Source organism: Mytilus californianus, unplaced genomic scaffold, assembly GCF_021869535.1.
Source record: "Mytilus californianus isolate M0D057914Y unplaced genomic scaffold, xbMytCali1.0.p SCAF_8, whole genome shotgun sequence".
In the NCBI taxonomy this organism is placed as follows: domain Eukaryota; kingdom Metazoa; phylum Mollusca; class Bivalvia; order Mytilida; family Mytilidae; genus Mytilus; species Mytilus californianus.
In genome coordinates, this window is record NW_026262734.1 from 64222137 (window position 1) to 64237248 (window position 15112).

At 31.7% G+C, this 15112-nt stretch overlaps 1 protein-coding gene across 6 annotated transcripts in view; it reads right to left on the minus strand.

The window, feature by feature from the left end:
* Positions 1 to 15112, minus strand: part of LOC127712321 (nuclear receptor corepressor 1-like) — an 85428-nt gene that overhangs the window by 43901 nt on the left and 26415 nt on the right. The window contains exon 1 of one of the 6 annotated variants that reach the window (XM_052218692.1): positions 4075 to 4175. The exons of the other annotated variants lie outside the window; for them this stretch is intronic. The gene's annotated coding sequence lies outside the window, so the exon portion shown is untranslated. Of the gene's footprint in view, positions 1 to 4074; positions 4176 to 15112 lie in introns of those variants that run through there. 6 annotated transcript variants of the gene reach the window in all.

Here is a 15112-nt window from a genome sequence, read left to right on the forward strand (position 1 = left end):
GTTTGAACTTTGTCCTAACCTAACTTGAAACACAGCATTACTGTATATTGCTCTTCATAACTCTGGTTTTATTACTAAAAAATTAACCTAGCATCCAAATCACAAACTTTTGTTGAAATAGGTTCCTGACTTGGTTCAGGCAAATGAACAGGTTGCTATCAGTGTTTACAGAATTAGCCAGTTGCTTGCTAAATAGCTATCTACTTTAATTTTGATTGTCTACTTTTTTATTGATTACAATGTATTATCAAAATCATCAATAAATAAAATAGAGAATGAAAACGGGGAATGTGTCAAAGAGACAACAATCCGACCAAAGAGCAGAAAACAGCCAAAGGCCACCAATGGGTCTTCAACACAGCGAGAAAATTCCGCACCCAGAGGCAAGGCTTCAGCTGGCCCCTAAACAAAAATGTGTACTAGTTCAGAGAAAAATGAGGCCACACTAAACTCCTAAACATATAGATGAACCAAAATTAAAAAAAACATACAAGAATAACAAAGGCCAGAAGTTCCTGACTTGAGACAGGCACAAAAATGTGGTGGGGTTAACATGTTTTGTGAGATCTCAACCCTCCCCCTATACCTCTAGCCAATGTAGAATAAACAAACACATAGCAATACACACTATTTTTACAATGAATGTCAAGCATATGAATTCTACTTTTAAAATCAGCCAGCTTAGTACTTTGCATACTTTCAAATTTAGACATAACATGCATTTGACAGGATTAAACTAGTTTTTTTTTTTTTATATCTCTCTTCCCTCCCTTTTTTAATATGGATCAGAAGAAGGATAAAAGGTATACATAAACAAATATGTGTCCATAGTACATGGATGCCCCACTCGCACTATCATTTTCTATGTTCAGTGGACCGTGAAATTGGGGTCAAAACTCTAATTTGGCATTAAAATTAGAAAGATCATATCATAGGGAACATGTGTACTAAGTTTCAAGTTGACTGGACTTCAACTGCATCAAAAACTACCTTAACCATAAGCTTTAACCTGAAACGGGACAGACAGACAGACGAACGGACGGACACACAGCACAGAAAACATAATGCCCCTGCTACTATTGTAGGTGGGGCATAAAACTATACAATAAAAATCAGCGCTGGAAAAACACTTAACTCAATAACGTATAAGATAAGATATTTTATTTTCCAAATTAGGTCTCATGGGCGGCATATACATATATAAAAATATAATCTTTACAACATACAGTATTTTACATGACATTCATATAATACACCTAAAATATTGATATAGAGTGATACAGGCTATTATATGTTAATATATGGTATATATACATACCAAAAAACACAATTACAGCAAATCAATACTAAACAATATGGAATCAATGAATGCTTCAAGTGACAGAAAGCAGGCTCCAAAGTGACATAAAGTAGGCTCCCAGTGCATGTGTACTTATTAATCATCTGCTGATATGAAATCATGCCATCCCATACTCTATCATCTCATTCTTATGTAAATACAGACATCCTCATGATCATTTTCAAAAGCTGGTGATTATACATAATTGGGTTATCTTTTTTTAGTACATTTTGTCAAAATGATCTTAAAAAGTGTCATTATCTATAATAGTCATGATAGTAGAAATATGCCATCTGATGCTCTCCAAACTGCACATGTTTAGTGGTATTTAGAGAAAATGTGTTTTTATTTCAAGGGTTCGTTATCCTAGTATGCTTGAAGAGACAGATAAACATGTCTACATGTATGATCGCTAATTTATCACCTGTTTTTATGAATTACAAAAGTCAATTCCTAGAGCCATAAAAGCCCATATCATCCTTTAAACAATTCTTTAAAATCTATTTTTAGTAACAGTGACCTTGACCTTTGACCAGTTTACCCAAAAATCAATAGATTTCTACCCCTCCCCAAAAATCTTAAATCTGTAAAAGTTTCACGCAATGGCAAACATAAATAAACTCAAGCTACCATTTTTCCAAAAAGTGTTCTTTTTTTAGTAACAATGACACTGACCATTGACCTATTGACAATGATTGAGTATTGACCCCCAAAATCAATATTTTTCTTCCCATTTCCTATTTTTTCTATCTGTAAAATTCATTTCAATCAAGCAAGGGATTTATAATTACAAACATCTGTTTTTCAGACTTTACTTGTTTCCCTACTAAAACTGTATTTGCAACCATCACATTCCCAAAGGAGGATGCATGGCAAATCTTCAAATCATGCAAATACAGTATTGTTATTCAGTAATTATTTGATGTCTGAAATTGGAAAAGGTTTTAAATTGTTTATTTCTTTCAAAATTATTTTAATTCTATTGATATATATATGTGTATATAACTAGGATGAGTATATCCTTACAGTCTGCACCAAAAATGGTCATGTTATGCATAATTATTTGTATTAATAACCCCACCATAAAACAAATTATTAATGATCATGATGTTATACACATTAATATCTTTGTATAAGACATCTTGAAGCAATGTATTATTTTTGGTAGAGCTGTATCTAAATATAAATGACAATATCTCAAAATAAAGTCATTATATTATGGCATGGTAGGCATGTTCTGAAATTTTTCCTTAAATGGAAAAAGTTTAAAATCTTGAAATGGAAATACAAATAATGATATCTGGCATAGATATAAGAAGATGTGGTATAAGTGCCAATGAGACAACTCTCCATCCAAGTCACAATTTGTAAAAGTAAACCATTATAGGTCAAAGTATGGCCTTCAATACAGGTTCACACGGAACAGCAAGCTATAAAGGGCCCCAAAAATGACTAGTGTAAAACCATTCACATGTCCTGTGAACACCAGATGATTGAAATTTATCAATCTTTATATATATCTTTTCTTAATCTAAGCTTGACCAATAGATATACTTACAATGTACATGTATTTAGTCCCAGATTCAAGAAGCAAACAAAATTGCTTTAACAAATTCATACAGGTTGGGGAAGATCCTTGCAAATCGGTACAATCCCCATTCATGGATATTATACCCAAAATTGGAAATCCATAACAGTTAAAAAATGGAATTTTGTATTTTATCATATCAGATATCATGGCGCAAATATTCATATAAATGGAAGCATATTTTCCTTCAAGACTGTGGTTCAAATAAGAACTGAGTACAAAGTAGTGGCCTACAAAAATCCTACTTTTCCAAGGCTATTAACTTTTATCTAGATGATGTTTCAGTCGTGTGTCTTTGGGCAAAATGTTGTCATAGACCTAAATGTTTGCACCATAACAGCAAATAGCTTGAAATCCAAAGTTTATATTTTTATTACTGAAAATTGCTACCTGTTTTGGGGTAAAATACCTATTTATGAGAATCTTCCTCAAACTGTTATAATGAACAAGAACTCAACTTTCTTTCAAACAAAAAACAGCAATGTCATCCATTTCAATTTCAATCTTACTTTTTTATTAAACATTATAAAAAGCATTGTTTCAAAAAATTTAATTAGATTTGCAAACTGGGTGGCTGACCTCAAACCTGGAAGTAGTTTATTTTTTATACATTGTATGGCCTACTTTTTAGTTTTATCTAAGACATTCTTTGTCGAAATGGAAAAATTTGTGCATGATTCTTCACACAAACACCTTTTATAACTTCAGAAATCCACAAGCACCAATATAAAAGCTTTTATTGACATTGAGTACTGAGCCATTATCCAATAATACCTAAAACATTATCTTAGTTAGTGACCTGAAGGTCATTCCATGTCAGAATTCTGGTTCAGGTAAAATTTGGATATCCAAATACATATCTCATTAAGCTTACGTAATGTTTTTCTTTTCAAATCATGGATAACATACATATGAAGTTATTTATAAATGTGTCCTGGTTGCACGAACTAGCTATAATACATGGGCCATTCAGTAAAACGCAAAACTGGGTCAAACATTACAATACGATAAATTACACATCAAAACTATTGTGACCTACATTTAGCTAAAATCAATCTCGTGTATTTAAATAACAACATATGTAATAAACATTATAATTTCTGTAATATAATTCAATGAAATTACTGAAAAATCTATTTCCCCTTACCTTTCGCAGGTGTGAAGTGTAATAGCCTGACTAGTGCACTAAGTATATTAACTGACCTTGACATTGTCTATATCGACACACTTCACTGATATTTCCTACTTTCATTCACCCACACAATAAATTAAATGTTTCTCAAATCAAGAATTATCTATATACGTGTATATCCCCAGAGGCTAAAAAATCATTTTCACATAGTTTTAATAAATGTGTGTTGATGATTAATGGGACACATCGTGTGTGTGCCGATGTGTACAATGTAAATAGTCTAGGATTTATCACACACAACAACAAAGATCACTGACCTATTTAAGGGACAAACATGATCGAACACAAAGCAATATAGATTTTCCTTTAAGAAAAAAAAATCAGTCATAATGGCTATTTTTAGATACACTGTGGTTTTCTGTTTATTAATACTTGATCTACTTTCTGGTCTAAAGTCAAACTGTACGTGTATAAAAACATATACATTACATACGTAGCAATTATTGAGATTAGCAATTATTGAGATCGCCTTTTTTTATTGGTATGAACATGAATCTTAGGACAGGGTAGAAATCCTTGTCTGTTTTTTAATATTGACCTACAATGTAAGTTACAACAATTTACAAATATCCTAATTTACTGACAAAAGGTTACAAATCAAAACGTATTTGAAAGCAGAGGATAGATTAAAACCAACATAATTTGGGAATCCTTTTTAACACATTTGTTTTCATCTTTAAAATTTGCTTTCATTTTTAAATTTTAAACTGTCCACTACATTTCTACATCCTTTGCAGAGAAGGACCCAGCCCCCTTTTTTGCAAAAATAATATGCTTATGTCCATTGTTTCTAATTTTTTGACTGCTAATTCCTAATGGCCCATTTTGAAAAAATTCTGGCTCAGTCCCAGCTCTGGTTTGATCAATCCTGAATCCCCTCCAGTCAAATGTTTTCTCCTTACGTTGAAAACCTTGAAGAAAGCCTCTTATCTCCAATACCCACTGCTACCCATCTATTTTATTTCATATGAATAACATGAAGTTAGTGTACATCTGTCAACCAATATGGCATACAGTATTTTGACTCCCATGGAAAATACTTGGTGAAGTATATAACAGGGTAATTTTTTCAAGAGTTGGTTTATTAAATCATGAATTGAATAGGGAAAATCAGACCAGGGTCAGATTTCCATACTATATTTGTACTCAAATCAGCTTTACATATATCTCCTAGGTTGTTTTAAGGGGAAAAGGGGGGTGGGGTAAAACACCATGTACAGCAGCTCTTAAATGCATTAAAAACCAAAATGATATTCCAGTAGGCAACACATAACTCTGAAACTATAAAAAGATGCCTGTTTTGCTTGCCATATATGGGTATTCTTTAATGGCTTAAGTTCAGATAAGATGTAAAATAAATTAAAACACATGCTTCCAACATTACTTGTCCGCAACCCACACAAAACTAAGATATATTACCCTAAAGACAATATTTTATAAAGTCTGTGACTCAGATATTGAAAATATTTAAAGTTTAGGGCATTATTTTACACAGTGCAGTCATCCCTTATAATTGTGCCCTAATATTACAATAAACATAGGTCATATTTATCTATATTTACAGAGATATTAAAAATTCAGAAATCTTCATAAAATTTCGTAATCAAAGGAAGGCATTTTTCCTGAAAGTGTATTTTTAATGTCCTGACATTTCAAGCTTTTCGTATTAATACAAAAATCAATATCAAAATCGGTCAAAACTTTACCCTTCAGTGACTCACAAACAACATATGTGTATTCTATCATTTCTATGAACTCCACTGACCTGTCCTTAGAGGTTATCTCAGGGTGTTGAAAACATAATTTTAACATTATTGTTGACTAAATATTGCAATGCTACCATCATAGATTTATCCCATTAGAAATAAAGTGTACATACTCTTACTTCTGAACAATAACTTAATATGCAGGTGTTGACATTTATATTTTATTTGCTCCCCAATTTATCCTAGACCATAATTCTACTTCACCTTCACCTTGTGAAAGTCTATTGATCTCAGAGGGATTTATCAAGTAGGACTATATTAAAGACAGAAAATGTGAGGCCCTTTAAAGGAAATCAGACTAGAGATAATACAATTCAATTATTAAAAGTTTCATGATTTAAATATGGAAGAAAACAGATGTTAAAAGAGCATATATATTCCTAAATTTTAGAATTAATCTTATATAAAATTTATACACCATACTTTTATGGTGCAAAATATTTTTTTTTTTATCAAATTTGGATTGGTCATATAAATAATTATCAGTACATATGATCTATAATCCCACTACTTATTTTTATCTGGCATGTAATTATAACAATGACAGCCATACCAAGAACTTTATTTTACTTTTAGAACTGTAATAGTTCATGACTTCAAAAATAAATATAGATCAAGGACAAGTGTAAGGAGATAAATAAGTCCAAGTAAAATGTGTCTGGGTGGATACAAATAGCTAGTATAATAAGTCCATGGTTACAATTATTTTACTAGTACTTTGAGTCCAATGTCAGAAAAGTCCGCAGATTTATTTTTCTAGAAAAGTAAAAACTGTCTATGTCCTCAATTTTACTAAGAAAATTTCTGGTTTTAAATTGATCGTTCATCTGTTAACAATGGTCCAAAAATATTTATTGGTAAGTTTTGTTTTTATTAGGGGAGACCATTTGAAAACACCTGGAGGGAAGAGGGGATAGGGAGGAGGAGGGAGAGCATTTTTGGAGATGAAAATTAAGGCCTTGTAAATAATGAAAAAACAATTACTGCCCAATACAGGATGAAAATGAATACATTGCCCAACAAAATAAATGTGTACATACATTTGTAATTGAAAATAAATTGCCCAGGCTACAAATTGAAAATTTGAATTTTCATCCCTGGCGCAACAGACTTATTTTCATAGCAAAATTTATAGCGATGGATTTTTATAACTAGGGATCTAAAGTTTCATTATTTTACAATTATATGAATCTAAAAAAAAAATAAAGAGGAATATTTAAGACATTGAATTGGACATCAGACTAATTTCTGAGTAAAGTTTATAACATTTGAAATTTGTAACTACCGGTAACGGAAACTTGAATTTTTCTTTATATCTTTCATAGTTTCTTCATTTTCAGAGGAGTTCACCAAAAAAAGTCCATGTTCTGAACAATCTGATTAAAAAAATTCGATCTTCATGCACTCTAGATCTGCTACATTGGATTTGTTTGTCACCATTTTAATAACATCTGAAGATATCTCATAAGGGGTCAATGTTCAGATGACCTTTTATGCAAATTTAAAATCAACCAATCATTTTGAGTGACACTTTGGCACTTTGATTACAAGTTTTTGCCTGCATAGAAAATAACATTAATAGAATTGAATCAAAATTTTTGCTGTTTATTAAATATAACAATTATATTGTTTAATTGTTTTATCAACCTAGGGTTAATAAAATATATAATTTTAAATGGTTCCATTAAACCCTTTGTCTTGTCTGTGATTGCTGCTGTCAGTGTATGTAAAGTGTAATGTTGACACAAAAAAAGTCCATTCATCAGTAAGATATAGAAAAATATCTAACCATATAATATTCTGATAACTTTCTGATTTAATTCACTGACCTGATTACACATTTCACAACAAAGTAACAGTTAATTTTCATTGTTTTAGTGTAAAACCACCAAATCATAGTACATCACATCCGGTTGCATACGAAAAAGGGTCGAAAAAAAATATTCCCTTGAATTTGAAAGTTGTAGGAAATTAATCCTACGTTTCATTGCAGGAAAAAATTTCTGAGTCATAAACATATATCTTGGGTGTTTCAAAGCACCATTCTTTTTTTATTTGGTGTTTCTATAGAATATTTTGGAAACTTGAGGTTACATGGTTACTAAAGCTTGTAAACAGGAAAAAAGGGGCGAAAATTTGATTGGTTAACTTCCAGTGATGGTTATTTTCTTATACATGTTATATGCAATGAAATGTTATGTGAAATTTTGTCTGTAGTACTGGACAGGATAAAACTTTACTCATGCCAAGTATTTCTTTATTTAAAACAAAGATAAATTCTGCATAATGTTTTGAAAAGCGCAAAGTTAACAAAGTCTAATAGGGGAAAAACAATGGTGGTATTACACCTTTTATTCATTTTTGTCTGGCCTACAATTATGTCGTAGTATATTCCAGGATTTTAGTTAACATTTACGTACAGTGCAGGATTAATTATTTTTTAGACTCAATAACTTTGTTAAACCTTCATGGAATGTTATGAAACTTGAACACAAGCTTCTTCAAGACTAAAATTACTGAAATTTTTTTTTTGGGATCTTACATCAGGCTATGCCTTGAGGCACGGTTGAGGCCTACAATAAGGCAATGTATTGTTAAAGAATCGTTGAGCCTACATCAGGCAATGCCTTCAGAAATCATATGGCACCAGTCAAGGTACCGGTATGTTATGGGATAAAAGAGTTAATCAATTATGGGTAATATTTGCTTGGTGAACAATCCACACTCCTTGTACTCTCAAATTTATGTGAAGTAAAGTTGACTGTGAATACATCACTTATCCTTTATTCATATGAGGCTGACTTCATACAGGAACTTCTAAGGAAGAAAGATAAGAAGTTAGCAGTATCCTTTAACTTTACTTTCCGCTATATAAATGATGTTCTCTCACTAAATAATTCAAAATTTGGTGACTCTGTTGAATGCATCTATCCCATGGAACTTGAGATAAAGGATACAACAGATACAGGTAAGTCTGCCTCATATCTTGACTTACATCTAGAAATTGACAATGAGGGTCAGTTGAAAACAAAACTTTACCACAAAAGAGATGATTTCAGCTTCCCAATTGTGAACTTTCCATTTTTATGTAGCAACATTCCAGCAGCACCTGCATATGGAGTATATATCTCCCAGTTGATACAATATTCCAGGGCTTGTATTTCCTATCATGATTTCCGTGATAGAAAGGAAGCTATTAAACCAAGAGTACCAAGTGGTGAAGTTGAAATTATTCTTTGTAAATTTTACGGACACCATCACGAGTTCGTTGACCATTATGGAATATCCGTTTCACAGAGATGACAATGGATATGTTCTAATTGTCGTAAATACTATCCCGTCCGCTTTTCCCCGAATGTGAACTACTGAATTAGACTTACCACCGGGTTTGTACTAACATGAGCAGCACAACGGGTGCCACATGTGGAGCAGGATCTGCCTACCCTTCTGGAGCACCTGAGATGACCCCCAGGTTTTGGTGGGGTTTGTGTTGCTCAGTCTTTAGTTTTCTATGTTGTGTTTTGTGTACTTTTGTTTGTCTTTTTCTTTTCTAGCCATGGCGTTGCCAGATTATTTTTCGACTTATGAGTTTGATTGTCCCTTTGGTATCTTTTGCCTCTCTTTTATCAAGTGAATCCCTAATTCAAATGCATTCGTTTTTCTGGTTTTGATTTGAGCGGCAATCTTTCTGCCTAAAACTATGTCTACTTGTTACAACTGAAGGTTTGTGGGATCAAACATATTATATACATCACATTATACACAAAATAAACAACTCACTACAATTTGTCATCTTTCAACTGAATATTTAGCCAACAGAATGCCAAAAACTTCCAAAAACAACATTTAAAACTTAATAGAAATTTATAGGTCGTTTCTTTGACATTTCTGTGCACAAGTTATCAACAAATTTCACACATATATGTAATTTTAGACCAGAAAAGTAAACACCTGAAAGGGCATGATTTGTTAAAGGGAAACTCCGCAAAAAAATGAAAAATTGATATTTTGTTCTTTAAGCATAAAAAATCACATGTTCATAAATAAAAAACTTTTATTCTCTATGTAAAGAGATCAAAATCGATTTTTGAAATTCACTATCAGTTCTTGACATATCGCCATCTTGTCGGCATGTTCGATCTAAAAAGTCATGTGATATCTATAAACAACAAAGAACAAAAAGAATCGGGGATTTACCGACCGTGCGTTAAAAACTCCCATCATCAATTGGGGATTACCGTAGACGGTTATTCAGTGTCAAAATGTCTTGTCAAGCGTACGGTTGTTCTGTCAGACAAGGTTATGACAAAAGTCTACATAGTTTTCCCAATCCCACAAAAAAAGAAAGAATTGTATCAGACATGGTTGTACAACCTTAAACTAACAGCAAATAGTTGCATCTATAGCAAGCACAAGTTGGTGTGTGAAGACCATTTTGAACAATATTGTTTCGAGGGAGATTCGATGGTAATTATCCTTTTTTAATAACAAAATAACCTAGCAGTTCTGATAGCTATAGTTATCAAATCCTTATATGATAAGATCTCGTTGAATAAAAAAAATTTAGATTGATGAGGAAGAACAGTTTCAATTATAAGAAAGACAAATGCAGTGTTCTTGTAACAATCACTGATTTACAGAAGATTCATTAGTCTACCTCTTTTAAAAAAGTGCATTGATTTGTATAAAGAATAGTTCTGTATTCAGACAAGATAATTTTTCAATTAATAAAGTTATACGATATAAAATAACATTTTTTTAATTATGATATTTAACGGCTATTGACAAGGAGCAATGTTAGGAAGAGGTTTTAGCTGGGACATAATATGTTGATATAGTATAATATTCCCAGGTTATAGATATGTAAATATCGAAATATCGGACATCTCAATTTTTTTTATTAAAAGTGTTTTTTTTTTTAACTAATCTTTAAATTATATCAAATTGATACGGGATCAATTCGGAACGGTCACTTATAAAGACACTTAGCTTTACAGTTAAATGTGTGACTCTATCTGGTATGTTCTGGTATGGCTTCCTCCCGAATTAATAATAGGTATGTCAGAATTATTGATAGATGTCGTGTCAGAGCGACACATTCAGTTAGGTATTCCAAGGACGTATATTAGATACACGTCCCTGGGTATTCCAGTGACATCCTGTCAACTAAAAATTCGTATTACACAATTATATAATACAGGTTCATCCATGGCCTCTTTATTGAAGTACCCGGTGTGCACAGGTAACATTTATTGAACCATATATTTGTGTCTAACTTTGTTTATCTTGTGTGTGTTTGAAATTATAATTCCACCTTTAAATGAATGATGTTCTGATAATAATATTATCCACTATTTTTGCTGATAATAAGTTTAAAAAAAAATTATAAACATGACCTTTGAACATTTTTGTGAAATGAATATTGTTTTGTCATGATTCTGGACCATATTTTTGAAGAAAAAAAGTTCTTCACGCAAATACAAGCTTTTGTCGATTGGCAAACATGCAGATATATAAAGTAATGCAGCACTTATAGTCACTATCAATATTAATTCATTGAAGATAAGAGAGCCCTTCTATGTCTATTATGTCCCTATCTTTATAAGGATTAGGACGACAGGGGAAAAAGGAGCGGAGATAGAGTGGCATAGTGAAAAAAAATAACCGAATAGAGAACAATATAGAGATTGATGGACGAAAAGCGAAATAGTTATTGTAAAGGAGCGGAGATAAAGAGAGGCATAGTGAAAAAAAATGTTTGCTTGACAAAGTTATTGCTCGCTTTGATATTTTTAGTTATACAAAATCACACATCGTGTTCCTAATTGGTATTCACGTGCACTAACTTGATGCTGGGAACAGTATATTAATATATATGTTCCTGCTTGATGTGTTAAGTTTCTGCATAGCATGGTTAAAAATAATTAGTATCCCATTTGTTATATCGCAGTGTCACGGTGTTACTTTGTTAAATTTATTTAGTTTGTTAATGATTGTGTATTAAATAAGAATAAATCTGTATAAAAACTTCATACCATTTTAGTGATTGCCTATAGGCGTTTGATTATTGTTACATTTAAGATATATATATATATATATTTAGAACCTTTCATACATCTTAAAGTAAAAGATGTGTGTCTGAGTTAAACGACACAAGAACCCTGTAATACTAATACGAGAGTATAGCATGCAAAAATTCCTACTCAATATGGTTGTATTGGAAATCTTTTCATACAGATTGACAACTCATGGTCTGACATGCATGTAATATTTTCCACATGACGCTCATAGTTCTTTCTACCATCATCATCTTATTCATTAACTTTTGCTGTAAACATCGATGGTTCACACCCAAACAAAATGGGAGTAATATACCTTCAGATGTTCTTCATGGTATACACTTGTGAAATATATAGACGAAATTCGGTATTGAAGTAAATCTACATCTCACAAACACAATTTTTGAATTAAGATTTTGAGTGAACACCCACCAAACCAATACAAACGTATGGCAAGATATAACCATGCAGGCGTTTAGTTTTCGTCAGACACAAGATAAATAATCACTCTCATACACGTATATATGCATGCAGTTTCAAATATTAAGAACAAGCGGTCGATGTCTATAGATCATTGTTAAGTCCGTTTACTAACTGTTCAGAGTCAGACATGTCAATAGTTCATTCTTGGAACCTTCATATACCCCATCCGACAATGGGAACTCTTTCTGATAGTGTTGACAACATAAGCTTGTTTATCTGTACAAGTGGTTGCATGGCCTCTCAGCCCCAACAAACAAATACGCTACTAGTCTGCTATCTCTGGAGCTCATCCTCAATGGTGCTTATACGTCAGGAAACTTACAAGTATACTAGTAAAGATTGTTTCAAGAACAATGAGGTTGGGACGAACTGTCAGTCTAAAATCGTCAATATCAGTAATACATTACTAAGATATGCCTTTAATTACAACAACTGTATTACTAATTTGGATTAATGACGGCTATCCTAAAAAAAATCCTCAAACAAATTAATGTATTAGCTTAGATTTATAATGTATGTATATTCATTAATGAAATAAACGATAATTGGTATTCTTTTCACAAATAATTTGTCTAAGTGATTGTCAAATGAATTTAATTATGTAAGAATGAAATGTTAATAAGAAAATTAAAAAAAATCATGCATGTTGTACTGTTGTATTTTTTCAATTAAAAACTTTAAAATTGCGATAGTTTTACGATTGTTAGCATTTAAACATCGCCAGATTTAAATACAAGTTAAAGAATTCCGGTAAAGTAAATTAAACAGATGTGCAATGATTATTAATTGGGAAATGTAACATTTAATTTTTAAGATTAAAAGTACTTTTCTTTTAACTTCATATCTTAACTTTATGCTAATTGCATAGAACATTACCGAAAATTGTTCCATTTTAATATTGTAACACTTCCGGAATTAATAAGTTGAATGTTAATTTTCAATTAATTTATACAATTTAATTAATGTTTCTCTATTGTCATCGGGTATTTCATCTGGGTATATTAAACACGCTATACTCTTTCTGTTAATCCATTCAAAATGACAATATTCACACCTGTGTACGCTTGAATTCACACCTGTGTACACCTGAGGCTAAATTGCTGCAAGGTAAAGTTCAAACGAATTCTCCTCAAATCGAGAAATAAACAATGACTTTACAAAATAATATACACACTCTGTTCACAAATACTTTGCATTGAAATGGTTATCAAAGTTATAACGGTAAATAAAACTTAAAATATTTTCTGTTCAATATCAGTAAAAATGTTCTATAGTGTCACAGGTCAAATTTATTCGTTCATTGTGTATGTTAACTTACGTTTTTTGATTGAGTTAAGCCTTCCAATTGATATTTTATGGTGTGTTTTTCTATGTTGTGATGTTATACTATTGTTTCAGAAAAGGGAGAAGGTTTGGTACCATTAAAACGTTTAATCCCGCTGCAAATGTTTGCACCTGTCCTAAGTCAGGAATCTGATAACAGTAGTTGTCGTCTGTTTATGTAGTTCATACATGTTTCTCGTTTCTCGTTTTTTTATAGATTAGACCGTTGGTTTTTCTGTTTGAATGGTTTTACACTTGTAATTTTTTGGGGCCCTTTATAGCTTGCTGTTCGGTGTGAGCCAATGCTCCGTGTTGAAAGCCGTACCTTGACCTATAATGGTTTACTTTTATAAATTGTAACTTGGATGGAGAGTTGTCTCATTGGCACTCATACCACATCTTCCTATATCTATATAGATATTTTATGAAAAAATCTCAATAATTTATGAAATTAATTTGAAAATATTTATATTTAGATAACTTCATATAGGAAGTTTTATTCAATCAATACAAAACGGTACACACATATTCATTTTCTTTCATTCTTATATTGTGGTTATTAACTACGACCAACGGTCATCTGTGCGCTTTTAATTACGTAAAATTCTGATAAGCAATTAAGACTTTAACAGATTTTATTTTTTCCCATGATTCAACAAATCGGGTTAAAACATCATAACCCAGTGACGTAGGTCAACCAAAAAAGTTGCAAATACTTGATTTTCTCCGTTATTAGAAAGAATATAAATTTAAAACTTTGTGAATGTGTTTTTTATGTTAAGATGAACATATTTAGATGATAAGTAAAAAATCGCGGACTTTCCCTTTAAGTACTGGATAAGACAGGAAATAACTATTTTATATTTTATTGTTGTAAATTTAACTATCTCTGTTACATATCATTCTATGATGTGATTAGAGATGGATTAGTGTCCAGTGGCAAATATTTCATGCATATTAGGACAAGAACATGTTAAAGAGATATGTGGTGCAAGGATCAAGCAATTCAAAGTTTTTTTCATGCATTTCTACCTATTATGAACTGAAATCAATGTTAACTTCAGTTGGGTTTTATTTGTCATGTTTTCACCACTGCCTGATTCTTAGGTAGCCTGGCACTTAATATGAACCCTGCTTTGTACTAGAGTGTAACTAGATGTAAAGCCAGATTTTTAACATGCTGGTTCACAATGTAACAGTCCCCAGGAAGACGTCTTCCTCCCTGGACATTATTGAGACTTCAAGGTGACCACTTTGCTCTTACTTTTAAATACCTTGTGGTGAACCTTGAGTCTCTGACTGCAGACCAGACTTGGGATAATTGAAAGAAGTTATTGTAATTAACATAAAATAATTACAATT